This window comes from Papaver somniferum, unplaced genomic scaffold (assembly GCF_003573695.1).
Source record: "Papaver somniferum cultivar HN1 unplaced genomic scaffold, ASM357369v1 unplaced-scaffold_29, whole genome shotgun sequence".
In the NCBI taxonomy this organism is placed as follows: Eukaryota; Viridiplantae; Streptophyta; class Magnoliopsida; order Ranunculales; family Papaveraceae; genus Papaver; species Papaver somniferum.
In genome coordinates this window covers 2,671,807-2,688,515 of record NW_020639929.1, presented here as the reverse complement: position 1 = coordinate 2,688,515, position 16,709 = coordinate 2,671,807, and positions in this window count along the sequence as shown.

Genomic DNA, 16,709 nt, shown 5'->3' with positions numbered 1-16,709 from the left:
ATGGAATTAACTACTCCATGAATCCTCCTCTCTGGTACTCAACCCTCCTCCTATACGTTGTCTACGGCCATGGACATCTCCTCTTTTTCCTCTACTACTACTACGCCTACTGCACGGCATCCGTAATCTTACTTGCTGGTACACTGTCCGCAAAAATACCTAACCATTGAGTTCAACCATACAATTGGTTGCATCAGATAATTAAATAACACAAAATTGGATAAAAAGATCAAAATCAACAATTCCAGGGTGAAAAGGACATCTAAATTTTGATGCTGTTTAAATGGACAAAAATGTAAAAATAGCCAGGATGTAAACAGTTTCATCCTATCCATTTTCAAATATTTTTTCTTATTTTTAATTTACATCAGGATGCATCCAGTTTCATCCTTGCTATTTTTTAAGTTTAAGTCAGGATGAATCCAGTTTCATCCTAGCTATTTTTCTAGTGTCCATTTCACCCATAATAATTTTTACTCGTTTATGTGAACCATGTTTTAAAAATATTTGGACATATAACCTATTTTTCGATTAAATAATCTGCTGGTTGCATCATTATCTGGTTTCCTTTTCAACTATGCCACGAGAAAACCCGTAAAACAAGAAATTTATATATAATAATCATTAATCACTCAAGATCGTTATTTACCTTTTAAACCATAAGATTTTTTATTTTTTTTTGAATATTAACCCATTAGAATTGCACATAAAAACTAAAGCTTAATATTGAAAATCGAGTTGCTTCAATACATTTACAAAGAGTTATCGGAAAGAATCAAGATGTGGACTCGACAGCATATCTACAAATAGGACAGTTAGGTTTTGTAAGCCGATCGAATGGATTCCAACCGTAAGGGAATAGGGTTAGGGAAGAATCATCTTGTCTTTGTGTAAGGCATTACCAAAACCAACAACTGCTTCCAAATTTTGTAGTCTCTCAAGCAAACAGCAACAAGAAAGTGGCGTTTTTGACAACTGATAATATTGTTCGCGATTCTGATGCTGGTGATAATAACGTCGATATGAAAGCTTCCAATTATATATCTTACATTCAAGAGCGATTTCAACTTGAACGAGTTGCTTCAGAGCGAAGGAAATACCAGTTTAAACGAGCTGACTTTTGCCACCGTTACCTACTACTGTACGTATTGAATGGGGGGCAAGTCTTCGAACTGCATAACCAAGTTATTGGATCTAGTCCTCGAACCATAGTTGGTGCCGCATGTACCGTCGGAACTCAACAAGGTAGATTTGGTTACCCTTGGCGGAAGCCGAGAAGGGCCTATACAAACTACCCCACCTTTTTAGAGAACAAACCCCAAAAAAACAGATGATCAAGTTTTTTTTTTTTTTGATCGGTTGATGATCAAGTTAATAGTTGTGGTAGACTCAGGATATATTTAGTCGAACTCTATATGCTAAATTCAAATTCATGGAAAAGAAGTACTCAAATCCTGCCTTTTGTCTATATGCTTAGGCTTATCGGAAATAGTTAGGTGTTTGTGAACGGAAGTTGGCACTGGCTTGCCTTGACGCTTGAGACATGGTTAACAATAATCTGTTTGGATATCAGTGATTAGAAATTAGAAAAATTGGAACTACCAGAAGAACCTTAAAAGAATACGAGTTTGTCTATGACTATGGGAGGGAGCATTGGAAGGGTGCCTTTGTGCCCTAATATTCCTTGTTGTTGGTTATGAAGTTTGGGTGATGCAAGATTATGGCGTTTGAGAATATAAGATTTCCCTTGGACTAAACGTCATATCATTAGTCGTGAGAGAATTAATATGTATGGCGGTGGCAGTGCCGGTCTCCAAAATTTGAGTCTTATATGGTCCTTCAGAGATGATGTTTTTCTGCTGAGGAGTACTGTTAATGGGAACTTAATTGAATACGACATTCAAGTGCTAGAAAAGAAAGTAAGGGTGTTACTTGAACTTTTAACCCAACAAATTTCACTAAACTCCGGTAATTATATGACGAGAAGACAAGATGATTTTTTTCATATGACTTTCAATTTCTTCTTGTTCTAATAACTCGCCAAATAAAAGGTCTTCTAATCCCGTCGAAAACAAGCTATCCTCTGAAAGAAAGCTATCCACCGGCACCGGATCAGATCTGCCTATTAGACCATCTTCCAAATCCCTAGGGAAATCTTCCAGTGCATCTGATAGAATAAAATCTTCCGGTGCATCTTCAGAAAGATTAACTAAATTTTCCCTTGTATCTTCGGAAAGATTAACCAAATCTTCCGTTGCATCTTCGGAAAGACTGGGGAAATCTCCCATAACGAATGACTCACTATTAAAAATGTCTACCGCTAACAAGCTATCCTCTTCCTCTAAAAGAATGCTACCCACTGGCACTGGATGAAAATTACCTGTTGGACTATCTTCCCAAGCCCTATCTAAATCTTCCATTACATCTTCCGAAAGACTAAAGAGATCTTCCGTTGCATCTTCCGGAAGACTCACAGAATCTCCCATTGCGGATGAATTAGTTAGCTTTACTTCTTATTGTAATCTGTATAAACAACACGCTGCGTTTACCCTTATATAGATGATTGCAACTTTCTACTTTTCAGCTTCCGCTTACGAGTTTGGGCCCAAAATCTGGGCCTGTCTATTAAAAATTCTTGAGCTTTCCCAGCTATTTTGGGCCTGTCAAAATAAAAGTTATGTGGGAAAGTTATGCTATTATTTTTGGAATCTGTTTTGAGGCATACAACACCATTTTCCCACCTAGGGTGGTTTATAAGGGGTGTTCTAGTAATAAGTATATTACTAGGTTACTCTTAATAATTTATTTAAACTAATTAAAAACGCTTCACCTATATTTAAAACATAAACCTAAATTAACTAAAATTCAAAATTATTTTCAAAATTAAGCATAAAACTGATAGTTGAACTTCACTTTGTTGAAAAACACCAATTTAGTTCGTTTGTTCAATTTTTTATTCGAATCAGCCGAACCTAAATTCGTCAGTTACAGAGTGAAGTTCGGTTGATCAGTAAATCTAGGTTGTAATTAAAAATCCAATTTTTTTTAAGAATTCCTGGAGATCAAACATTGTCTACAAGTATACCTTTAAATCTGATTTGAATCACATACATTTTGGTCACTTGTAATCATTAAAATCTCAAAACCCAAGTTTTTTTCTCACTTCTTTTTCTTCCTCTCAAAAACCCCCGACTCTCTCACATAAATCATATTTCTCCACTAATTTTTCATTAATAATTTAACTTTAATCAATCCTTAGTATTCCTAATTAACCATTATGATCGTTGAATTTATTCATAATCATTAACGCTAACTAAGTAAGTCTAGATTTTCCATTGTAAAAAAAGGATGGATAAGGAGTGATGGTGTTTTTTATCTAGTCACCCTGTTTCGGTACAATTTGTTATGCCTCAAAAAAATCGGTATGCTTCAAAACAAGTTTCTTATTTTCCTTATTGTCAAGCCCAAAACATTATGTCTCTGTGACACCCATAAGTATTTGAAATTCTAAAAAGTGTTTGCAAAATTATTATGCATCTTCATTTTCCAAGGTAAAATCATAGAATCTTATTATTGGGAAGTGATTCTTTTGGGATTTAGGGGATTTATAGGATATTTAACATCCTTACGGTGGATAAGTTGGACCTAATTCATGTGAAAAATCAAATATATCCTATGATCATTATTATACCTAAAATCAAAACTCAATCAAATTTCAAAACCAAAATTAATTCACCAAACCTATTTTCTTCTCAAAATCAAACAACAAAACAAATGATAAAAAAATTGAATCTTTTTTTATCAAATCTCCATCAATTTTCAAATATATTTATTCAGGTTGATTCTCAATATAACAATATCAAGATCAGGACAATTTGGGTTGAATTATCATAGACTTGTTATGATTCCAATATTTATGAAGGTGTTGAACCACAAATTGAAGATTGAAGATTCGGTAATGAATTTTCTAGAAGACCAACAAAATCTTCCTTTGCATCTCCCCGAAGACTAGCCAAATCTTCCAAAAGACTGACAGAATCTCCCATTGCGAATAAATTAGTTAGATTTAATTCTTATTGTAATCTGTATAAAAGAACACGCTGCGTTTACCCTTATATTTCTGTTTGACAAGTTTTTCGATTACTTTTCATCTTCCGCTTAAGAGTTTGGGCCCAAAAGTTGGGCCCATTTACTAAAAATCTTGAGCTTGCCCAGCTGGTTTGGGCCCGTCAAAATAGAAGTTTTGTAAGAAACTTAGGCTAAGGCCCAAATATATTATCTTTCTTATTGTCAGGTCCAAAACATTTATTTGTTTATGTGACACCCATAATTATTTAAAATTTTCTGTATCCTAATTTTTTCAAGGGTATAATTATAAAGTAAACTTGAATATATCGTCTAGAAAACCGTGTCATGGAATTTAACAAGTTTTATCTCGTTGGAAAGCTTTTAAAGAAATCTACACAACGAGTAAAAACAAAAATACCAAATTTAAGTTTTTCTACAAAAAAGTCGGAGGTGATTGTGCTTTTAGGCAAAATTTTCAGAAACTTGGTGCGTAATCATTATGCAACCACCCAAAAGGATGCATACCACATTATGTAGACACGACAAAAGATGCATAAAACATTATGCAACCGTATTTTGGTTCATGCATTTACTAATTTATGCATCCATTTCCTTGGATGCATGAAAGATTATGCATCAATTTATTTTTATTTTATTTCAGTGCTTACAAAAAAGTGGTTGCACAATGCTTTATGCATCCATTTTCACGACTGCATAACACGTTATGGATGCATAAAAATTGTGCAATCCTTTTGTTGTTGTTGGTTTTAATACTAACAAAAAATTTGCTGCATAACGTTTTATGCAACAACTTTTGTAGATACATAACAGGTTATGCAAACATTTTCATAGCTGCATAACAGATTATTCAACTATTCTGACCAACACCAATACCAATACATCCATAGCTTCCCAACCAACAACACCAACTCCTCAAACTCACAGTTTCACCAACTCAATCTTTATAGACCATTACTGCAATGCACACCATCAAATCCAAATGAAAAATCCATACTAGTCATCTTGCATAATGAACACTTTCGTTACTAGGTTAATGATATAACCCGTTTCACCTCAATCACCATCAACTCCATGAATTTCACTTCAGAACTGTCACATCCATTCAAGTTTCCTTTACACGATCCCATTTTTTATGACCTAAAACTCGTTTAAAACTTAACCAGAACTCAATTCCACCATCTTTATGTCCCATGTGATTCATCAATCTCCCTACCAGTTCAACAACATCTATAATTAATAACTCCATAACCAACTCATTTACCCAATAAACTTACCTTATCCAACTCCTCAAATTTTGATATCTCATATGGATCCCCAACAGAACGACGTTGGAAAATCAACAAAATATTAAGGCAAATTAAAATACGAATCCAAAGGAGATGTAATTAAAATTAAGAATTAAGGATTTTTGAATCAGGGATTTGGGGAATGAGTTGAATTAATTACTAGGGTTTCGATCTCTTTTCAATTTGAAAACGAAGGAAATCAAGGATTAAGATTTCTGATTTTGACCGTTGTTTGATATCATGATTTCTCCATAATCTTTTTTTTTTATTATTGTTATTTCCATAATCTAAAAATTGCTATTATTCATTGAGTGATCGAACAAAAACTTTCATCCTTGATTAAAAGAGAGAAGACGAACAATAAAGGAAGTCACCGAAGAAAAAAAACAAAGGAAGGGGAAGGGAAGAAACAATTTTAGATAATATGGGTGTGAGGAAAATCTTTTAACCCAGAAAATTGGTGGGCGCGTGAAGATTTCGGCATGTGGATTTCACAGTGAAGAAAATTTTAAAAATGGGTTTGACTGTCGTTTTCACTTTTGTTTTCTCGCTAGAGACAGAATAATCATAAATGTATTCATTTAGGTTGAAGAAACACTTAGTCATTTAACGGATGCCATCTAAGGGAATCATGTTGCCTAGGGTCTTACGAGATCCAAGAGATGTAAAGGATCATGCATGAAGCTGAATTTCTCATATGATCTATTCAGTCTCAACTACAATCCAGTCGGAAGTCCGATAGTATGCTAGTTTCTGTAGCGGCTTAATTAGTATATTGTGGATTAGATCCCTGGGTTTTTCTGCAAAAATGCATTTCTTTCTTCGTTAAAAAAATTCGTTTGTGTATGTGTGCTTTTACTCATCCCCACTAAAAGTTTCGTATCCTTTTAATTTTTAAAGTGCAACGTAGGTCCCCGTCTCATCGATTAAAAAGTGGGTAGTGTACTTGGTATCTTTAGATTTTCAAGTATTTCCAGATCAATTTAAATAGTAGAGCTTTATTAGTAGCCCTAATTTTTTTTATGCCTAAACCAACTTGCGTCTTTGGTTTGCAAATTCTATCTCAAGCCCCTCATTAAATATTCCTTTTATCTGTTGTATCTCCTTATAATTGCTTCATAGATTGCTTTTCTCGAGGTTAACTCTTAATCTGTTAACTCTATGATGAGGGGAGATACAACAGATTGCTTAAAATAATTTTAATTGCTTCATAATTTTAAGCAATCTGTTGTATCTTCCTCATCAAATTTTAGGCAAAAATATGTCCGAAGTCCCTCACTGTACTTTCTCGAGGCTAACTCTTAATCTTGTAATTGCTTCATATATTTGCAGAATGATTACCAAATATCGTGTGAAAATTGTGGATGGGTGATTTTAATTAAATGTCTAACTGAGAAGCCAGTGATCATCTGTAAGCCTTCAGTTCCTCTCGGTAATTGTGAACACGTAAATCACGAAGGCATCTATATGTTCACTAACAATGTTTGCACTCTAGGTACATACTCGCACTGATGATACGATTGCATTGATTCCTTGGCTCTAAACCTTCGGGTTTATCATAGCCTCATCTAATAATATCGCGAGAGGCGTTTACGCAGGGGAAGATAAAGAAAACGAAGTATAAAAGTAAAACTCATGGAACATTCGGCGAATATAAAGTGCTGGAATGTAAATAAGACTGGGATTACGTGGTTCAGCACTAAGGCCTACATCCACGGGGTTGTTTCACTATGTACTTGATGATTACAGAGATAGTCGAGTGACCTTGGAGTTTACATAGATCTGTGTATTGTAAAGGACAAACTTACACTCACAATACTTCTCTCTCTCCTTCTCTCCCTCCTTTTTCCCCTCCCCTCACTCTTGGTGGAGAGGGGGTATTTATAGGGCTAGAGTGTGGGACCCATTTCTGAGGGCCGTTGGAACCTTATCTTCTTGTGCTTTGTGTCCATCACGCGGAGGTCTTCGTTCATTGCTTGATCACGCAGAGTCATCCTCGTTCGTTCCACGGTATGATCGACACGTACACTGCTCAGAGTGTTTAATGCGGGTGGTTGAGGCGTCTGCTCGTGTCAGACAAGTGTCTTCTGCCCCTGTCACGTCCATGTCAGTCGACCTTTTCTTCACCGTTGATCTTGGCTTCTTTTGGGGATGAGATAAAGTAACTCTTCGGGAGTTATTTGGTGCTCCGCAGTACATCGTGTTTTTGATACATCTCTTATCTTCTTCCCTTGGATTTGTTCGAGCAAAGATCCGACGTCCACGGGATGGGATTCTTGGATGTGGGCGTGTGTCATCATGTTTTGATGGCTTGGTCCGCATGCTCTCCACGTGTCTTCCTACATACACGTGTTTGATGGTGAAATATGTACACACAATTTGCCCTTTTTCTTTGGGCTTGAGTGTTTAGTGGAAGCATTGAAGAAAACAGACGTTACATATTCTTCCTCTCTCCTAATAACTTCTCCTAGATACTTGGACACGTTTCTCACTCGTGCATTAACTGCTCATTTAATGGGCACGTTTCCCATTCCTCCATTAACTTCCTTCTCTTTCTTTCGAGTATATTAAGGACAGGAGAAAAATTAATTTCATTCTCCTTGAAAATTAATGTCATTCTCCATGTCAGTATTCATTCTTTGTTCTTCAACCATTAAATTCTCTCTGCCCTAGATTAATCACGCTCGTTTCTTCTTTGTTTCTGGTTTGTTGTCTTCTTTTGGGATTTTATTTGTGGTGGTAAGGTTTCTTTTCTTCGTCTCTGTTGTTTTAAGTTGTGTTGATTGTGCTGAAACAAAATTTTCTGCTGCTGTCGTACCTTGTTTGTGATGAAGAACACCTTTTGATGTATGTATGCTAGTTTGCCCATGTTCTTCTTCTCAAGTCGAGGAGGCCATTGTTGCACTTGTATTGATTGAACTTTTAAGCTTAGGGTTTTAGGGTATACATGTATGTATGCTAGTTTTGGGGTTTCTGGGGTTTGTTGAAATGAACTGGTAATTTTGTTGTTTTTTGATCTTTGTTGATGCCCTCGTATTTGCTTCTAACTTGTTTTTGTTGTTCCTCTTCGCAGCCATGTCTGACCGTCCGCGGCTTCCATATAAATCTCCGGCTTTTAGTCTACCGAGATCCCCTCCACGTAGAGAGTCTGATAGATATCCACCTGGGGGAGATTTCTCTAAATTGTCTCAAATGGATCCCCGCGGTAATAAAGTTTCATCTTCTTCTGGGACGAGGGAATCTCCTCCTAGGAAAGGGGGTCCATCGAAGAGTCCTTCCGGGTCTCGAAACGCTGCCGGTCGTGCTGCTTCTTTCCCTCGTGATGACTCGGGGTGTACGCAGATACGTCCTCGCGGTGGCACCTTCGATATCCCCCCTCTTCGTTCCATAGTGCCCGTGCAGCACCCTTTGCCGCCGCCTCCAGTACTTTCTTTCAAAGGGAAGAACTCCAAATGTGGTGCGCCGAGAGATGAATCGTCTAAGAATCCTCCTTTGAAAAGAAGAGCTTCCGAAGCTTTTGTTGGTTCGTCCGATCCCGCGGAAGAGGATGAGGTTGCCCCGGTGATACGCAGCGTTTCGGTCAGTAAGAAGAAAGTTACGTTCAAGCATATTGACCTTGAAGTTTTCAAGGAAAAGCATGAGCTTCAAGACTTCGAGGTTCGTTTCTATGCCCCTGAGGATGATATTACTTACGAGCTCATCTAGAAGTATCAGTTTGATGAGTTTCACCTCCTGACTACGGTTGGAGCCTTCGAGGCGGGTCTTATGCTGCCGTTGTACAAGTCTGGTGATTCCTTTTATTACGATGTGCTGGCTGGTCGTGAAGGCTCTTCCACCAATACTCACATTCGTTCTGTGTCGCAACTATCGGGGAATTATCTCCGCGCACTGAGGGAATGTTATCTGCGGAGTAAGGGGGAGACGACGATGACATGTTACGTTCCAAATCCCGCTGAGAGGGAGTGGTATACTCCTGAAAACTTCAACAACTCCTTTAGGGATTATGTCAATAGTAGGAACCGTAAACCGTGGAGTGTTAGCCTTCGGAACCTTGCTGCTCCTCGGGGCGAAATTCGTCTGTTAAGTGAGGTGAGCGATGCCAAACTGAAATACGTTCCGGGCACCGAGGGGTCGAGTCATAGGAAACTTTTTCCCGCGCGCGAAAGGATCAAACGTGACCATGATTATGAGTGGCACGTCACTGTTATTGAAATTGTTGGTCCTTGGGCGTATGGTTGGATTCCTGGTCCGCGCGGTTGGCGTCCTTCTGGGAGTAGCAGGCCTCGTGAATCTCCTCCTGCTCGTTATGGAGATTTATGTCCCTGGCGTTTAAACTTCGAAGGCATGAAATTTCCTTATGCTCTCGACGTCGTTGAAGGATATGAGGAGGAAGGTTCTGGTGCAATACTTCCACCAAAGAGTGTCACTACTGCCAAGGTGTCGAAAAAGAAGAAGATTGGGCCCAAGCAGTCTTCTACCATTGTGACGGGTGAGGTTGAGGTTCATGAAGAAGTTACCAGTCCGGTGAACGAAGAGTTTGCCGAGGATGAGGAAATGTCTGATGGGGAAGAGCGCATTGATACTTCCCCTCCTAATGTCGAGGAAGAGATTGGTGCGCGTTGTGATGGTGTTGAAGTGAGAAATAATACCGCGGTGGCTGACGGCAGTGTTATCGCGGACATGTCTTCTCCTGCTGGTGAGGCTGCGGAAACTCTCCCCACCATTTCTCAAGATTTCTCCTTCGACAGGATTTATTCCGCAGGGGAACTCTTTGACGATGCCCTCTATTTTCCCGAAGGCTTTTCTTTGCTTCCCCCAATGATGATTGGGATGTGCTTGGGGGTTCTGGTAAGGGAGACGCTGTTGTTCAGGATGAGGGCGCGGATGATCGCAATGCGCATGTTGATGCCGAAACTTGTGCCGATGGGGAAATATCAGCAAAGGGGAAGTCTGTGGTTGACTCGCCTTCCGAGGATTTCCCTCATTCGCTGACGTTTGAGGGTGAGGATGCCATAATGGATTGGCTCAAGAAAAAGGATCTGCTGTTTGTCCCCCATCCTGTCCCAGTGGTTGCTGGTGAGAAAGATTCTGATGCTTATACCCGTCGGATGATGGAACTATCTTCCGAGGCGCGTGTATCTAAGATGTGGGGGAAAAGCTTGAGTGTTCCCGAAGCTACCCTCGTATAGGAGCCTCCCACTTCTGTTGCTGACATGATGGTCATAGCCGATGGGTACCAATACGGTTTTCCCCAGCAGCGTGTCTTGGAGGTAAGTCTTCGTACATATCTCTTCGTGACGTAATGATTGCCATTTGATGTGTAAATGATGAGGAGTGAGCATTGTAACCATGTGCTGTATCAATTCTTTAAAGCGAAATCTTTGAAACTGGAGGCCAAGCTTCGTCACAGAGAAAAGGCCTTATCTGCGGATGAGGTGGAGATAGAAGAATTGAAGAATAGCCTTAAAGAGAAAGAAAGGCTGGGTGCAGCGGAGACTGGTCTTCGTTCAGAGCTTGCCGCCGTACGCGCTGAGTTAGAGCAAACCCGCGGCCAAGTTTCAGCTTTCACAGGTTTGGTTCTTCTCCATTTTTTCTCTCGTAATTCCTCTCGACTACTTTGTTGTTCTGTCTGAGTCTCCCCACCCTATCTTCAGTGGGTGGCGTCCCTGAGCTGATATGGCTTCAAAATGAAAGGGCACGACAAAAATCTCGTATCAAAGAGCTGGTCGAGAAAATTAAGAGCGAAGCCAAAAAGTGGGACGCTCGGGCTGAGGGATGGCGCGCAAGGCATGTTCAAATGGTTGATATGCAGAATCTGTATAACCATGACCGTACTTTGTTCAATGGTACGCTGCTGTGGACACGTGAGAATCTGCGGGAATCCCGTGAGCGCACTTCATTGTTGGAGTCTAGAATACATCTTCTGGAAGAGGAATTACGAAAGGCTCGCTCCCTTCCTTTTCCGGGAGTTAAGGAGAGCATGTTGTGTCTTACCAGAGAAAGGGACGATGCCAGAGCCGAAGTTGGGGCTCTAAGCAAAGCCCTTGCTGCGTCTCGCGCTGAAATACCCGCCAGGCTGAGTCTGAGAGAAATCTCGAAGTATGTATGTACAGACTTAGCAAAGGGGTATCAGAGATAAACAACGAAGTCAACCACCTTCGTCACATGGATTGATGAAGCAGGTAGAATTAGATGCCAGTCAATTTACTCTCACCAACCTTCAACTAGATTATAAGAAATTATCCGCGGAATATGACCATCTTGATGAAGCGCGAGATGCGGTTGTTAATGAGTATGAAGAGGCTTCGGCTTGTGTCGAAGGTATAACCCTATTTCGTCGAGTGTGATTGTGTCTTTTCTGTGCTAACTCCCTTGTGTTGTCTTTTTCAGAGCTCGAGGGACAACTCCGCGTTGCAAATGAAAAATTTGAAAAGGCTCAATCTTCCTTAGCGCAGCAGGAAGAACAGACTAATCATTTTAAGAGTTTGGCGGCATCCCGCGAGGAGGCCGTTGGTGCTGCTTCTAAAGAAGTGAATCGTCTATCTTCGTTGTTATCCAAGCCCACCAGCGGACGACAGTTATTATGCATAAGGCTCGGTGTCAATTGGCTGAGGAGACAAACAAGATGCTGGAGAAGATTGAGCTTGGCCTTAAGACCGAGCATGGCCTCGTGAAGAGCTATCCGCGTCCGTACCTGCCTCCTTGCCTGGCTCCTCGGGACCCTCATCTGGTGGGAGCGTCCCTTCAACTCTTCGGAACAACCCTGCTGATGGGGGGCATCATCTAAGTAGAGACCGCGGCATCATTAGCCTTCCTATTTTGCTAGTATTTTGTAAAAAGAATATTTTTGATGTGTATTCCTTGTATTGGCCTTGCCGCTTTTTGTAACCAACCTTTATGAAATGGATCATTTTTTTGATATACCTGCAATATCAGTTTGTTGTTTATTTTAAGCATTGTGAGGAAGGACACTAAAAACAAAAGAAGAGTTTTTTAAGTGTTTGGGTGCGATACCGAAGGGAGGTACCTTCGTGATCGTCTTGAGACCTGTCACCCCGCTGGCGAACCCTTGGCCAGAGGATTCCCAGACGGTGGGGGTCGAGGCAACGTTCTAGGATATGGGGTAAAAATATTTACATACACCCATTCCGTCGACCCGTTGCCTTAAGATTGGTTGGGTATCTCTTTCTGCTGGGTGCCTTCTCCCCGGTCTTACACTTATGGACACTGATGGGAGAGCCCTGAGAGATTGTAGGTTGACTACTTTCCCCAATATTGTTGATTAGTTTTGTTTACTCGAATTTCAGAAGGCTTGTTTGATTGATAGGTTGAGGCTTGCTACTCCTCGTCCAGAGATAGAAACATGTAGAGCGGTTACGCTGCCTTCTTCTTCTGGATTCTTCACGCAGATGCAAAGCTGCGTTGCACCTATGGGTAGTATGGTTTGAGCCACTTAGCATTCCAAGGATGTCGGAGAACTCGCCTTTCATATTGCGAAGATGGTAGGAACCGTTCCCGCAATGTCGTGTATTATAAAAGGTCCTCCCCACGTAGGTGCTAGCTTTCCCCATTTCTTTTCTCGTTGATACTGTGGGATTGTTCTTAGCACATACTGCCCCTCTACAAAATTTCGAAGTTTTACCTTTTTGTTGTACTCCCTTGCTAGTCTTCGTTGATAATTTTCCATCTTCTGCAATGCTGCTTCCCTTCTTCCTTCCAGGTCGTCCAATCTCTCCAACATCATGTCTGTTGTGAGATTTTTCTCCCATGCTTCAGTCTTTGTGGTTGGCATGAGGATCTCTGTTGGGATGACCGCTTCAGCTCCATAAGTGAGGAGAAACGGGGATTCCCCAGTGGCAGATCTTCGTGTTGTCCTGTATGCCCATAACACATTGTGCAACTGTTCACACCATCGCCCCTTATGTTCGTCTAATTGCTTTTTGAGGATAAGGGCGAGGGTCTTGTTAGTGGCTTCCGCTTGTCCGTTGCTTTGAGGGTATATGGGGGTGGATTTGTTCTTCCTTATTTTGAAAGTATCGAAGAGCATGTCTATATTTTTCCCTTGTAGCTTACCATTATCGGACACGATTTCTGCTGGTATGCCGAACCTGCAAATGATGTTTTGGAATATGAAAGTAAACACATCCACGTCTCTGATCCTGGCTAAGGCTTTAGCTTCCACCCATTTACTGAATAGTCCGTGGCTACTATCAAAAATCGTCTTTTCCCTGATCCCTCGATGAAAGGCCCGACGATATCTATGCCCCATTTTGCAAATGGCCACGGGCTACCTACAGAATTTAATTGTTGCTGGGCGTGTATCTTTTTGGCGAAACGCTGACATTCACATCGTCGGGACATTCTTGCGGCATCCTGTATCATTGTGGGCCAGTAATATCCTTGCATTTTTGCTTTGTCGGCTAGTGATCTCATGCCGCTATGATTCCCTGCGTCGCCATAATGGATGTCGTTTAGAATTCGATGCCCCTTTTCTGGACAAGCAGCGTAAGTAGTACGGTCCGAGGAAGGATTTCTTGTACAGGATTCCATCCCGAAGGTCATATCTTCCTGCTTTGGAGAGTATTTTCCTGGCTTGTTTATGATCCGCGGGTAAAGTTCCTTCTTGGAGAAACGCATGGATCACCTTTCTCCAATCATCTTCGTTGCTGAAATCTTCGTCTTGATTTGCTCTTGACAGGATGTCTTCTTCGTCAAAATCGTTATGGATGTCTTCTCCTACCTGGTCTTCGATATTTTCTTCCACTGTATCTTGATTGGTAGCGAAGGAGAATTGTGATGCAATCGAAGGCTCGTATACCCTTGTTATCTTAATAGCTTCGACGCTTTTGTCCTTCAGCATGGATGATATATATGCTAGGGCATCCGCGTGCCTGAGATCCCTTCTGCATAAGTGCCGGAACTTGATGTTGGAATTTGTGATGCCAATGTTTGGACCAAGGCCATGTAAGCTGAGAGGGTGTCGTCGTACACATTGTACTCGAGCCCTATTTGCCGTATGACAAGCTGTGAATCACTTGTCAGTCTTACATCGGTTACCCCCATTTCTATTATTAAACGGAGGGCATGTACGACTGCCTCGTATTCGACGATGTTGTTAGTATGCTCTTTGAATTCTAACCTGAGTGCCTGTACGATCCTTTCTCCGGTTGGGGTGGTGATGACGATGATTCCTGCTCCTTCCTTATTTTTGGAACCATCGACGAAGACTTCCCATTGTCTTTGACTCGCGGGTTCGAGGATATCCATTGATCCTTGCTTTCTTCCTCGGCTTCTGGTATTCCCTCAATCTCTCGTCGTTGTCCAGGGGGAGGTCTGCTAAGAAATCCGCCAAAACTTGGGATTTTCGGGAATGTTGAATTTCATGGATGATGTTGAATTGATCCAGGTGGGTGTTCCACTTGGCTATTCTGCCCACTTTTCCTGCGCTTTTGGACTGCTTCCAGTGGTGCTTTGCATGGGACCCGGATGAAGTGAGTTAGGAAGTAGGTTCTCAGCTTTTGAGTAGCCCATACCAATGCTAGGATAAGTTGTTCGATCTTCGTGTAGTTCCTTTCCGCAGAATTGAGGGTTTACTGACATAATAGATAGGTTGTTCTATCTTCGTATTGGTTTTGACCAACACTGCGCTAACTGCGTCTTCTGTTGCTGCTATGTACAATGCCAAAACCTCATCAGGATCCGGCTTCTGCAGGATCGGAATTGAAGCTAGGTGTTCTTTGATTTTTTGGAAGGCTTCTTCGCATTCTGCGGTCCATTCAAACTTGCTCCCTTTTTTGAGAATATTGAAGAAATGTTTGCATTTGTCCGAGGATCGGGCAATAAATCTGCCCAAGGCTGCTATGGACCCATTGAGCTTCTGCACTTCTTTTAAATTCTTCGGGGATGGCATTTCTACTATGGCCTGAATCTTCACTGGGTCTACCTCAATGCCCCTTTTTGTTACCAGATATCCGAGGAATTTCCCCGAGGTGACACCGAAAGTGCATTTCTCTGGATTTACTTTCATGTGATGTTTCCTCATTGCTTCGAAGATGTCTCTCAGATCCTGGTGGTGATCTTTGCGCAGCTTACTTTTGACGAGCATATCGTCGACGTAGACTTCTAAGGTACTACCAATCCATGGCCTGAAGATAGCATCGACCATTCTTTGGTATGTTTCCCCTGCGTTTCGAAGTCCGAAGGGCATTCTAGTGTAGCAATAAAGGCCATGTGGGGTGTAGAACGCTGTGTGTGGCTGATCTTCTTCTGCCAGGGCTACTTGGTTGTAGCCAGAATGTCCATCCATGAATGACAGTTCTTCATATCCTTCTACTGCTTCCACCAGCTGATCTATGCTTGGCAGGGGATAGCTGTCCTTTGGACATGCCTTGTTGAGGTTATTAAAATCGATGCATATCCTAGCCCCTCCATTTTTCTTAGGAACGACGACCATGTTGGAGATCCATGTAGGGTACTTGACTTCCTTGATGAAAACCGCGTCTAGTAGTTTTCGAAGTTCTTTTTCCACTGCCTTATGATACTCTGGTGCAACTTTTCTAATTTTCTGCCTGAACGGGGGCGTGCCTGGTTTGATGTGCAGCTCGTGTTGGATTACTTTCGGGTCAATCCCCGGCATATCTCCTAGTTTCTAGGCGAATATATCCGCGTATTCTTTAAGTAATTTGGTTAGAGAATCTTCCCTTCTTTCGTCCATTATGGTCCCTACTTTGATCATTTTCGGGTTTTCCTCCGTTCCTATGTTGATTTCTTTTACGGGCTCTACTGGCGTGAACACCGGCTTCGGGTCCCCGAGGACTGGGACGTTCTTTGATTGCTATTTGGTATGTTTCTATCCTTCGTTGGCTTCTGAAGGACTTGTCTCTGTGTTTAGGACATTATCATCTTTTGTCAAACCCGTTCCTGTAGTTTCCTTGAGGAACAGGTCTATGGCCTTCTCTTTCGCGGCTTCTTTATTTTTAATTCTTCGGGTTTTTCGCTTCTCTTCTTGTTCGTTGTTGATACGATCCTGAGTGGCTTGGCATTCTCTTGCAGAGACCCGATCTGCCTTGATTTCCATCACTCCCTCAGGTGTAGGGAATCTGAGATATTGGTATTAAGTTGCCGCCACTCGCTTGAGTTTATGTAACCATTTTCGTCCAATGGTGGCGTTGTAGGGGGATGGGGCGTCAACCACGCTGAATCGTGTTTCTACTTTCATGGGTCCGACATTAACCTACAACACGATGTCTCCCAATGGCTTCATGGGTGCTCCGTTGAATCCGTAGATGGTGTAATAAGAGGTCATTAGTTGTTACTCATGGAGCTTCATTCGTT